The 14,171-nt window shown below is 37.4% G+C and overlaps 1 pseudogene; it reads left to right on the forward strand.

Annotated features, from left to right (window-relative positions):
- The first annotated feature begins 3,234 nt into the window (after window positions 1–3,234).
- Window positions 3,235–14,171, forward strand: part of LOC149211064 (non-structural maintenance of chromosomes element 4 homolog A pseudogene) — a 58,708-nt pseudogene continuing 47,771 nt past the window's right edge.

A 14,171-nucleotide genomic window follows, 5' to 3' on the forward strand; every position in this document is an offset into this window, starting at 1 on the left:
TGATCTAACACTCGGAGCACCTCTATCCAACGGGCCGATATATCATCACTCCATTATGGAAAATACCAAGTATAAGCATCGACATGATCAACATCGAGTGCCACACAAGTTTCAGGTAGGCGACAAAGTTTGGTTCCATTTTCAAAAATAACGCCTTCCCAGGGCCCATTGAAAGCTCAAACCACTCTGATATAGTCCTTACACCATTACCAAGGTTGTGGGAGACAATACTATTGAGCTCTACGTTCCCCCATTCCTTGGCCTGCACCCAGTGTTCAACGTGGACCACCTTTGACCATACTTCCCACCATTACTAGACACATCTGACATTGCAAAACAAATCACACCAACAAAGTTAAACCCATACTGCATGGAACACGCCAAAACTAGTCGAATTATGGACATGCAGGTCAAGAACACTCACTAGCAGAAGCTTCCCCATCTCATGAAGGCACTCAACGCAATGGGGACCATTGCTTTGTAAGGGGGGAGGAATGATCCAAGTGGATGTTGGTGGCCACCCGCCTATTCCACTTGGACCCCCATCATTGTCTCTTTCATTTTTTCAATTTCCTTAATTGCAACACAATTTACTATTTTTGGCAGTCTTTTTGGTTCTGAACTTCTAGAGCCGTTTTGAGGCCCTAAATGAAGTTTTTTGGGAAAAATGAGGCTAATAGGTGTCAAATATTTTTGTTGGCTAGTCAAAAATTGTAATCCTCAAATAGATATTTCTAATGAGGTATTGTGTGCGTCAAATGGAGATCGTAAGCCAAAGTTACGACCCCAGGAGGTTGATGTACCAGTTTACCCAAATGGGGCCCATAGTGTTGGCGCTTCATCTCCTAGGTTTAGGTTTTTGGATGTTTATGGTTTTCCATTAGTTTTCAATAATAAATAGGCCTTCGAGCCTCATTGTAACACAGTTCAGAGGCATGTAGCCACCACATATCTTCTAAGAGATAAGCTACCATCACCCGAGCTAGTCTTATTTACATTATGTTTGTAAGCATACTTCAATATTTGATATTAATGAAATCAAGTGTTATTTCTGTTGCATCTCTGTATTTGTGGTTATATCTGTAATTTGTTGCGTTCAATTTTAAATTCAAATCAGTTTTGATGTCCACTTTAAACATAGATTAAGAAGAAGTGATGGTATTGGAACTTGGTCTCTCTCTGTCTGGCCCTTTTGTTTACTCCTTTTTTGCTTCCTTGTTATCTCCAAATTTATCTTCTAATCTACTGCTTGAGTCAGAGCCATCAAACTCACCAAATTTCCCAAACTTATTCTCTAGAGCCACCATAGGAGTGACCTAGTTGCAAAAGATTTTTTTGACTTGTACTTCCAAATTTTAAAATTTCCCTTCCAACTTTTCCATGACTCATCTACTATGGTCAGAGTTTTCAAAATTTACAACAGCTCCTAAATCGTATAACTTCCCACAAAGCTATAAATAAAATGTTGTCATATCAATATGATTTGTAAATTGCCATGGATATTCCATTGGAACAATCTATTGCAATAGGTGTTACAATCTTTTGAAATCTCTTGTTATGTAGCTTTTTACTTTAGATTTCATATTTAATGTTATTGGATTAGTGCATCAAAATATTGAAATATAATAAATTGAAATGAAAGAAAATAAGCAAACAACACACCATTGACACAACAGATACAAGATGTACCTAATGAAAACGCAATACAGGAAAATCCTAGCTAAAAGGTGAGGCCTATGCAATACTCTTTTCTTCTCAATTATGAAATAAAAATACAAAGAAAGGGGCACTCACTATGGACTTTCCATGGACATTGTGTTCAACATGTCTAGTACATGATCTTATAATTTCTCTATTTTGCTTTAATATCCCACTCCTAGATGTTCTTCCCAACTATAAAACAATAAAAAATACAATAAAAATGGAACCTATTCCTTTCCTAGTGTCATAGTATTTAACATATCACCTAATAGTTATTTAGGGTTTAGGGTTTTTGCATGCATCAACCCACATTTGATGTTAGAATTTTGGATCCTCTGGAATCTTTTTGAAATTCCACATGTGTGAGTAATGTGACTTTATGTGGCATTCACTCAGTATCACGATTTTCAATAAGATAGGTAAACTTTCAAGAGCCATAAATTCCACATAAGAACTTCATTTGAGGTGATCTTTGAACCATTCGAAATCTCTTGATGTGTAAAACAACATTATGATGGTAGGAATATTGTTTAGAACATTTTAATTCACCAAAAATGCCATTTAAGTTCTCAAACTAGCTTTAGAAGGTTTTTAACCCCAAGTCACCAATGTAGGACCTACCTCTAAAATGATTCCTACAAGTCAATAGGTCCAATTGTTCCACCTAGAGAGTACCAAAATTTGTAACAAATTATATAATGTTTTATTCTTTTTCATTCAAGTGGTTTTTATTAAGGGGGCATAAGCTCTAATGTACCCTTCTTTCTATTACTGTGTCACCTTTGTAAATCCTTTAATCCTCTCCCTTGTTTTTAACAAAAATGTTAGGATATACACTTACAAGTTATATAAAATTAACTTGATCTAATGTGTCTTCAGGTAAAGTTTTTTCGTTAGTATTCTTTAATAACTAACTAATATGATGGTGATAATTATGTTCTATACATAAAGTGATATGTTTGTGTGAGTGATTAAGATGTTTGATCTGTGTGGATATACCCTATTTATTGAAAACATATTTAACCAACCTCTAGCACACATATTGCACTAATGAGGTAGTCTCTAATAAAACAATCATATGAGAGATAAAATCCCATGATGAATGCAAGAAAATTTCACTTTATAAATAATGATTGAGTAGCTACAATATTGAGCAAAATAATGAGGTATTGATAAACCTCAAATAGTCTAATTATGCCTTCTTATAAATGCAAAATGCTCCATAAACAATGCTCTTGCAACCATTATAATGACATTTTGTATAACAACATGTGTAGCTACTAGGAAATATTACATTATATTCCAACAATAACCATGGTTTCTCATACCAATACGGTTATGATGTCATGTGAAACACTGTGTTGTTGATATACTCTATGAGAGACAAAAATTTACTAGATTTGTGGTTTTCCTTCACTAATAAACTTTCAGAATTGTAGCACTATCCATTAGTATTATAACAACTACAATGTGTCATGTAATTTACTTGCCTAATCAACTAGGTAAATGAAATAATTCATTGAGTGATAAAAGATGGAGGAACTTCATGAGCTAAGATTGGTAGAGGCTAAAAGGAAGGTGGAAAAATGGTACATTGAGTGTAGCATTACAAAGGTTTATCACATGATATTGTACCATGGTATTTTGTCGATAATCATGCAAGATAGAAATTTGAAATGGGTTTTTCTCCATTAGGGTTTTTCCAATATAAATCTTGAATGTCCTTGTGTAATTATTATCATGGTATACAATCACTTTTTTGAGTTACATATTCTTTCTTTCATTATGATTTGAATATTTTTGTAAGTTCCATTATTATTTTATTTTCAAATGAGCTCAGTTGAATACTTATTTTGAGACATTAACAAGATTCAATATATGCAATGATGCTTTCAAGATCTTTGTTACATTAAGACAATGCAGATATGTAAATATTGTGTTTCTCAAGGGATTAGGAATGTGATACATTACATAATGGTTCTATCACAAGAGGTAGTTACTAATTTCTACCAGAAATGGGCACCCACTTGCTTAATTTTTTTTCTTATGGTATCTTGGAAAAAAATCAACAACTATAAAATATCCTTTCATCATATGCATTAACCTGCATTGGTGTGAAGGAAGGTTTGGGACTGCATATAACTCTTAAGAAACCATGAACCTTGAGCCAATGGGGACAACTGCATGGGAATTTCTCCTAATAACAGAATGGTTGATTGATTATAGGGTGAGCATTATTTCTTTCTTGATCTTTCCCTCCTCCTCTGTAGGATTTTTTGTGTGGATGCATGTGCGTGAGATAACAATCAAATATGGCTATCTAATTGTGCCTTGGAATAACTTCTACAATTGTGAAATCTCATATCTTATTGGATGTTATCCCATGTTGTGAGGGTTGCTATGTGGCTTCATATATGCATCAACATGCCATGATCCTTATCATTTTCCATGGAGGAAACCATTGGGGAGTGATGTCTCCCACTAACATAATGAGTTATTGGTTGTAGGGTGAATATGTTTGCTTGATAAACCTTCCTCTATTCCTTTCAAGGGTATGCGCATGTGGGTGTGAGTGAAACAATAATTATATATGCTTATCTTGTGGTGCCTTAGAATAACTCCTATACCTATTAAATATCCTCTCCTTTTGCGTGTTATCCACATTGGTTGTGCATGCTACTTTGTAATTGCATATAAGTTGCAACATCGCATGATCCTTATGCCAAGGGGGAAACCACAAGGGTGTGGTGTCTCTTACCAATGAAATGGATGATTAATATGTATATATGTACATGCATGTCATTTTTCAATGTCCACTTTAAGTAAAGTATTTCAATATCAAATTTATGTATTTCATAATGAGTAGTATATCCTTGTAATGGATTAGACCCTAATTGTCTGAGAATCCCTTAAAGACATAAATATGTGTATTTCTCATATTAAAAAAGAGATTGACTAGATCTGATAATTAAGAGCATATACTACCTCTTAAAAAATCACATAATATTTCAATATCTATTTTAAATAAAATAATAAAATATCAATTATATATAAAATACTTAAATAAATTCAACAAACTTAAAAAAAAAACAATACTAAAAATGTATATATTTCAATATCAATTATATATAAACAAACATTTTTTTTTAATTAATAACAATACTCTGTTCAAAAAATATTTCAATATTAATTACATATAAAGCCATTAATTTTTATTTTGATAAATAATTAAAATATTTTAATAATGTATTATTAATATGAAAAAAGATTTAACCCTTTAAAAAATGTGATACATCTTTATATTACATGTCAACTAAATTAATATTTTAAATAAATTAATATTTTAAATATTTAATATGATACTAGATTAATATTTTTTCACATTTGATTCATCCATAAGTCTAATTCACCAATAAGTGTATATATATGAACTTTAAATGGAAGGAGATTTGTTTTTTTTTTTAATTGAGGGCCTAGATTGATTCTCAAGGGAATATGCTCAGCATATGCTTCTTCTTAATGTTTATCAATTGTTGTAGTATATTACAGAGTTTGTTAGGTTGCATTGACTTTTAATAAATTTAAAAAATTATATTCGTGCCACGTGGCTCCCCACCAACCAATTTTCTAGGGAGTTGAGATTATTCCAATTCTAATAAGTTCCTCCATGTTGATATTATTTGAATTCTAATAAGTTCCTTGTTATTGTTTATAACATTCATTTATACATAAGCAATTTTATCTAGCAAAATGGTCCATTACTTTTAATAAATTTTAAAAATTGGGTTCGCGCCAAGTGGCTCCCCACCCACCAATTTCGTAGGGATTTGAAATTATTCAAATTCTAATAAGTTTGTCCATGTTGAGATTATTCCAATTCTAATAAGTTCCTCATTATAATTTATAACATTCATTTATTTTTAACACATTTAATTCAATGCGCACTCGCAGAGTGCATGTCACATGAAATAAGTCGATCTTGCGGACAAGATAGACCTTCCTAGAATCTAAAGAAGACCTAATGACAAGCAAACCAACCAGACACTATCTTTCTCTAAATATGCTTTAATAAACAAAGGCAAACAAGTGTTTTTAGGGCCTACCTTAGGTCCAACACAAGTTTGTGGATGCCCTTGCTCCTTCGATCCAAATGAGCTCCTTTGTCGCGAATCTGCAAACACAAACAAGCAAACAAATTAAATAGCACCTGAAAAGCCAATATCATAAAACATATTTAACATGAAAGTCAAGGAGTTCATGAAAAAAATAACATGAGATACTTGTTGAGAAAAATGAGTTTGATTGTATTAATTCAAAAGAAGAAGAACTTTACAACCTGTGCCTTGACGTTGTACAAGCTCCTCCCAAGGTCCAGCAAGAAGTCTCCTCTACTTTGACAAGTTTCACTCACTTCCCAATGAAGCCAAAAAGGTATGTGATCTCTCCTCTTAAGCTCAACTAGGAAGTCTTAATTTCACCAGCATTTACCCTAAAAAATGTTCAGCTTCTAAGCTCCTCAGCAACCAGCCCAATGCCTGAATTTATAGTGCAATGGAGGGAGGTTACTAGGTCCTCCTTCAAAGGGATAAAGCCCTCATTCAAAGGGATAGCTCCTCTCATCAAGGGATTAGCTCCTTCTCTTTTGGGATGCATGAACCACCTAAGAGTGGCAAATCCACGTCAAAATTCCTTCTAGAATCATTTAGAATTAACCCAAAGTGATTTTTTTAGAATAAACTTGCGCCTTTTTGACTTTCATAGGGGTCCGCACCCACACCTTTAGGGACAGAGTGGGCAGGTTCGTATTTTTTGTAAACAGAAGGTGCGGGACCACAGGTGACAGTGAGAGAAAGTGTGAAACCAGAGTTTCATTGATTTTTAATATCTTTCTCTTATTTTCAAAGCTTCACTTGAAGAGCTGAGGTCTGAGACTTGCTTAGGAGGACAGTACAAGTGATGATAGACCCATACTGACTGCAAATAATCATGGTGACGATATTTTTGTGTAACAGATTGCCCCCTAAAGTGCGAAGTCTATAGTAGATGAGGATTTCATTTATCATTTAGGAAGAGTGAAGTACTTTATCATTTCGAGGATCATCTTGTGGAGAGCCCGGTTGGAACCTGTAAAAACATTCAATGCAAGATATATATATGAGATCATATCATCACTGAGGTAGGCATTCCCATACTCAAATCAAAAATGACTTAGAAAAATAACTACTGCTCTGATACAGGAATGATCTTGTAAAACATCACAAATATAGACTCATGTGGACATAGTATGGGCGCAGCCATCTATTTATGAATAGTCCATTATATAATGAATACAAATTCCTCGCAGCCTGGATTGTGGAAACTAGATCCAGGGTCTTCATTTCTACTTCCCGAAACAGTACGATTCTATCCATGCGAATGAATGTGTTGATGTCGAACATGGTAGAAACCACTTGATTACCAGTCATTGATGTAAACTGTTAACAAGTGTGAGAGAAACCACCAGTGATGTTAATGGCTCTCAAAGTACTTAGTACAATCCATGAAATGTGAATAAATGTGTTGATGTCGAACATGTCACGGAATCCTTTGATCGAAAGTCAATGATGCAACCTGTCATCAAAGGCAAGAAACCTACCATTGAGGCATGCAGATCCCAAGGTACTGACGATTTCTAGATCATCTTTCTAGATAATGAGCTGAAGTCGATAGAAAGCAATCCGTCGCAGGCAAGCCCACAACACGAAATCATAGATCAAGTTGAAGAAATTTAGTTGCAGGGACTGACTCAGGGATGGTCAAGATGGATGACATATATTTTGCAGATGAATGGCTTATTGGCAGTGACCTCTTGAACACATAACGACATGACAGATGGCTTGGTGACAATTAACCCAAAGTTAATACCCAGAAACCAGCTGAAGACTTTCAATGTGGTTTGATCAACTGTTAGGCAAAGGATTTCCCAACCCAGGTGAATAAAAGTGTCGTGTTCAAGAGCGGTTACGAAGTATGACAAACAGACTCATTTTTCTCTCTTTTCCCCCACCATTTCTGGCAAGTACCTCTTTATTTTTTACAAGCTTGAGGAGGATAACATTTGCTTGATTATAAGCTCGTCCTTCGGATGAGTCCAACTTAGTTTAAATTCGAACCCTAAGAAGGAGTGGTTCGTTCCTGTTTTTAATTGAACAGGTCCTTTATTGTGAAATTTTAACGAGTCCAGTATAGGAGAAACTCGGCATTTTTCAATTTTAGAGAGTCTGAAAAAACTTAAGAAAACTCCAGGGTTGATCTTTTTCGTAAATTTGTGTCTCCCAAGCCCGAAAAAGTATAAAATAATACTTGAGAGAACCGCTTGATCTTTTACGACCAAGGAGTACTTTTCGTCATTAGTGCCCTTGATCCGAAAAAGTAAAAAAAGCGATCAATGACACGTCATTTTATAACCAATATCGGCTTTGAAACGACAAAAATCCGGCAATCTTTTCATGTTTTTACAGTCAGAAAAGAGCTGTAAGTGGACCGTCTTTTAATTCCGTTTTAACGAGTTCAAAAGAAAAAGTCAGCAATCTTTTCATGTTTCAGGAGTCAGAAAAGAGCTTAAAGGTGACTCTAAATGTTTTTATGTCGAAAATGATAGATTTCGCCTGAATAATCCGTTATCCTGAACAAAACGCAAACATTACTCATACCTGTTTGAAATGGATAAAAATGTCGCAAAAATACCTTTTCAAAGTGAAACATAAACAAATTTGCAATTTATTTACTCAAAAAACTTATAAAAAGGGCCTTTGTCAATTCATTTTTACCGTTTGAGTTTTGGGTGAGAAAATAGTGCTTTTGTTCAGAAAAATTCCCGTGAAGATTGCGGAAAATCCAACCGTCGGAATCGAACGCCGTCTTCTCCAGGTAATCCACATCATCTTACTCTTCATTTTTAACCGTTTCATTTTTTGTTTTAGTCATTCATTTCATTTTTTGGGACGGTTTTTAGGCTTAAAACCCGCGCGCGGGGGTCCGTAGGTTTACCACTGCTGGCTTGCGGACCTCGACTTTTTCTCCATTGGGAAAAAGTCAGGGGTCCGCACTTTCCATGTAGACAAGGTGCGATCCCACGCACTGTGTCTAACCTGGAGGGTGCGGTCCCCGCCGCAAGGGTTTTTAACCCAAAAATTCTCAAAATTGGACCAAACAAAATAATTTCTGGCATTTTAATTTATCTTTATACTTGATCCAGAGAGTACATCATGCTAGATTGGCGTGAACGAGAGCATGAGGATGTGGATGTTGCCACATGGAACCATCAACCTTCACTTGATGCTTTGAGGGCATGCGGCTTGTACAAATTCTGGGCCATTCCTGGCATGAGGGCTCAAGTGGATTTCTTACAGTGGCTGGTTGACAGATGGAGCATACAGGACCAGTGCTTCTTCATTGGTGGCCACCAGCTCGAAATCGAGCCGGCGGACATATATTTCTTGACTGGTTTTCTTAATAGAGGCGAAGACTTGACTCTGTTTGGGGCTAGGCCAGGTGGCCAGTCTGTCGATAGCCTCCGGCTAGAGTTCTGCAACAGCCAGGCTAGAGACAAAGGGATAGACATAAAGACCATATCCCATCCTGAACTCATGGTGATTGCATTTACTGTCACCAGACTTTGCGGGGCTGCCGCATTACATATTGCCACCGGATCCCAGATGCGTATGGCAGTTGATTGCTTTCGAGGCACCATATTCAACTGGTGCGATGCTGTGTTGGCCAATCTAAAAGGCCAACTGACCAGGGCCAAAAATGGACAACTAAAGACCTTTAGTTATGGGGCTTTGGTTGTGAGTTTTGGCCTAGAGAGGGTTCCAATGTTGATCCCGCAGCACCTTACTGTTGGAGCTGGGCTTCCTCGAGAGCCCAAACTGATGCGATGGGTCGCAGTTATGGCCCGTCACCCGGACGAGAGGACAGAGGTTCCTCGATTAAGACCTGAGTATTTCCAATGGTTGGAAAACCAGGTCTTTTCTATTCAGGACTTCCCTTACGCTGGGGTAGATTTTCGTGGCGACCCAGACATGGATCTTCCACCAGGAGAGCAGTGGGATGACTCAGGTAAAATCATTTTCAACATTTTCCTATTTTAATTTTTTTTTACTATTTTTCATCGTCTCAAAACTGATAGCAAAAGTTTCAAATGCATATGTCGGTCCACAGCGACCAGCCACTCTCCAGCCTTATGAGAGGAAACAACTAGTTACAGTCGTGCCAGCCCCACAGGACGAATCAGCATAGGTTTTGGCCGAGTTGGAAGGTCATCTGGAGCGCTTGATAGGAGATATTCTGGAGACCACTATAGATGACATTCCTCGTCGGCTTCAGCGCTATGTGATTGGGGTCCCAGGACCTTTTAGGAGGTTCCTTTGCAAGGTGGCCTGTGTAGTGGTTTCTTATCGAGATCATCACCAGTGATAGGATGATCGCCTATTGTGGGCACATATGACATTTTTTTTTTTGTACTTATCATTTTTGCCGATCATAAGGTGTTTTTTCAACCTATGATCGAGGACGATGTATTTTTTGACACACTCCTATATATATATCACTATTAATGGCTTACCTTGTAAATCATGTTATGGAATGGTTTTAAATTTACATGTATGATTATTGCAAATGTCTATTTAACATTCGAGAAGCAATTGCATATGCTAATGTATTTAAAGATCTTGGAATATGCTGATATTCAATATAATCAAATTCACGTTCCAAGAGATGCACTCTCAAAAATAATCTTAATAACACTGGATTTCTAATGGCATACACTCTATTAAGCTGTAATACAATGAGTTCAGAATCTAACCTCACTATCAAACTCTGAATCCCAAATGAAATAGATTTAGATAATAGCTCAATCACTGCACTATACTTGGCAATGTTGTTCGTTGTTTGACCGAGGCTTACCCCATGCATAGATACTAACTCGTCAGAGGGCGAATAGATAACCCAAGCTGTGGAAGAAATGTTCTGTGTATTACGACAAGCACCATCAGCGAAACCAATGTATGTTTGGAGAGGCATCGACATCTGCAATATCAAGAGTAAAACCAAGATAAGCAGGAATAATGACGAAAAAAACACTCTCTAGGCTAAGCACACTGTTTAAACTAAAACACACCAGCTAGAAAGAAAAACTATCCTAACTAAAAATCTCCATACCCATTCTTTAAGCATAGTACCTCTTCAAGTAAAGACCATTTCTGGGTTTACCCAAAGAGTCCCCGCCAAAGTCTACCAATTCATAGGCCCCTTTTGCTAGCTTTCGCTTGACAACATAGGGACCATGCCACATAGGAACGAATTTTCCAGCGCCTAATTTATCATTAGCTTGATCGTAAACTAAGACTAGATCTCCTTCCAAAAAATTTCGAGGGGTCACATTTCGATCATACTGAGCTTTCATGCGTTTTGCGTGAGTCTCGATCACCAATGCAGCATCACGTCGATTCTCATCTAATTGAGCCAAGTATAACAAACACTTTTCCTCTTCGGAAGTGGCTGGAAGTAACTCGATGGCCATTTGCAGTGACGGGATTTCGCATTCAATGGGTAACACAGCTTCCAGACCATAGACTAGTTGGAAAGGAGTGAACCCTATTGATGTTTTTACTGAAGTTCGGTACGCCCAAAGCGCTGAAAATAGCATGTTATGCCAATTCGACCAATGAATCCCAATGATTCATCGGATCATGATGACTAAAACTTTGTTGATGGATTCAACCAGACCATTAGCTTGTGGATAATAAGGAGTTGAACTATCGTGACGCAAACCAAGCTGGCCTGTAAGTTCGGTCATCATAACATTTTGAAAATGACGCCCATGATCAGTGATTATCACTTGCGGGACACCAAACCTAGCAATTATATGATTGAACATGAAAATTGCAGCTGTCTTGCCGTCTTCCTCAAATGTAGGCATCGCCTCGGCCCACTTGGTAAAATAATCTACCGCAAGGATGATATACGCATGCCCCCTAGCCGAGTGAGGGTTACATGTAATAAAATCGATACCCCATTTGGCAAAAGGACCAACGGCAATTATAGGGTAGAGAGGAGCAGGTGGAGCACGCATCTTTTGATAAAAAAATTGGTAGTTGTGAAATTTTCGGACCGCCGTAATACAATCTTTAAATAAAGACGGCAAGAAGTAGCCAGTGCGCAATATCTTTTGGGCTGTCGCATACCATGACATATGACCGCCACACGCTCTAGAGTGACAGTCATTTAGAACCCTTTCAGCTTCTTCGTGAGTTAAGAAATGTCTAAAAACAGAGTCCGCCCCACGGCGATAAAGAGTATCTCCAATAATCCTGTATTGTTGGGACTGGAATCATATTTTCCGACGTTCTGACCTTGAAATTTCTGGCCGAAAGGATTGGGTCTGGAGATAAACGATGATATCCCCATACCACGGATCTAAAGTACTGATTAGAAACAAGGATTCGTCCGCAATGGGATCCTCTGCCACAGTTTCCGTGTCACCACGCGGGAAATCACACATTAACTCTGCAAAGACTAAAGATTTCTTAGACTTAGATTTCTCAAATTCCAAGTCGAACTACTACAGGATAACAATCCATCTAGAGTACTTGCCCCCTAATAATTGCTTGGTCAAAATATAGATCATAGGGTTGCAATCCGAAATCACTGTAGTTTTACGTAGTAAAATGTAGTGACGAAAACGTTGGACAGCTTGAACGGCTGCCAATGCCAATTTCTCCACATGTGAGTATTTTAGCTCAGTTGGATTTAAAGTTCGACTAAGGTAATATATCACATGCTCAGTTCCAAATTCATCTTCCTGAACTAAGACCATTCCAATGGTGGAATGAGAGGCAGCGAGATACAAGAAGTAATCTTGGTTGTAGTTGGGAGGATGCAATAACGGTGCATGGGTCAACGCGTGTTTAAGTGCATCAAAAGATTTTTGAGCTATCTCATCCCAATAGAATGGAGTATTCTGTTTCAACAACCGGGTAAAACCCTTTGTAACCTCGGCATAGTTAGGAATGAATCGTCGTAAAAAGTTTGCTTTCCCTTGCAAACTTTGGAGTTGGCGAAGACTCGAAGGAGGAGGCAATTCGATGATAGCTTCGACCTTCAAGGGATCGATGCGAATGCCGGCTTTAGAAACTACAAACCCCAGCAATCGACCCATTTCTATACAGAAGACACATTTGTGTGGGTTCAACTAAATCCGATAATGCCTACACCTCATAAAGATTGCTCGTAAATGGACGAGGTGATCAGCTCGATGTAATGAATGAGCAGGCAAGTCATCGAGATACGGTTGCACAATGTGCTTGATGTCATGAAACGCATAAGACATGGCCCTTTGAAAAGTTGCTCCAGCATTCTTGAGCCCAAAAGGTAAGTTGCAATAAGCAAATGTCCCCCATGGACAAATGAAAGCCGTTTTTGGTTGATCGGCAGGTAGAATATTGATTTGATTGTATTTGGAAAAGCCATCCATGAAGGAGAATATTTCGCTGCCGGCACAATCATAAATGATTTGATCGATATAGGGAGTTGGGTAATTGTCCTTTGGACAGGCTCGATTAATGTCCCTATAATCGATACATATTCTTATTGTTCCCTGCTTTTTATTAACCGGAACAATATTCGATACCCAATCCGTTAACGGGATCGGATAAATGAAACCTGCTTTGAGTAATTTTTCAACTTCTGCTTTAATTGCAGCAACTTATTTTGGGTGAATCTAATGCAAACGTTTCCGGACGGGTTTAGCGTCCGGGTAAGTCTTGATCTCATGAACAACAATCGCAAGATCAATTCCTGGCATTTCCTCATAGGACTAGGAAAAAACGTCGCGGAATTCTTGAAATAGTGCCTTATATATTTGAATTTCGTCATCTGTACACGAGGCACCTATATGAATGTTCTCAACAATTCCAGGCTTAACCGAAATGTCAATAGGAATAGTTAGAGATATGTTTCCCAAAGTTAACTCTGAATCAGGATGTTTCATTGGATTTTGAGGTTCCTTGACATATTCAGTCGTAAAAATTGATGAAAAATCATTTTCAAAACAATCATTCTCGGGTAAAAATGAAGATCTATGATGGAGATCTTCCCATGGTAAATCATCTACACATAGGATTTCACGAATTTGCTCATCAGAGTGAACAAGTTCAGAAAACGTGATTAAATCCGAGCTTGATGTGAAAAGTGATTCTTCACTGACCACATTCATGAAGTCATTTTCGGTTGAAAATGGGTCGGTAAACGATTGCACGGCCTCATACGCAATTTCATATGGACTCAAAGGCATGACATTACCAAATGAGTCTATCTCAGATTCAGAAGGAATGATCCAAGGATCATCATAAACAATGGTGTCTGATGTAATCATATGAATGGTTGCAAATGAAGACGATGCGTTGATCGAAGGAAAAGGAAAAGTTCCC

The sequence above is a fragment of the Pinus tabuliformis genome, chromosome 1_2, assembly GCF_031772625.1.
Source record: "Pinus tabuliformis cultivar Carrire ecotype Pingquan chromosome 1_2, CPIR1, whole genome shotgun sequence".
Classification (NCBI taxonomy): Eukaryota; Viridiplantae; Streptophyta; class Pinopsida; order Pinales; family Pinaceae; genus Pinus; species Pinus tabuliformis.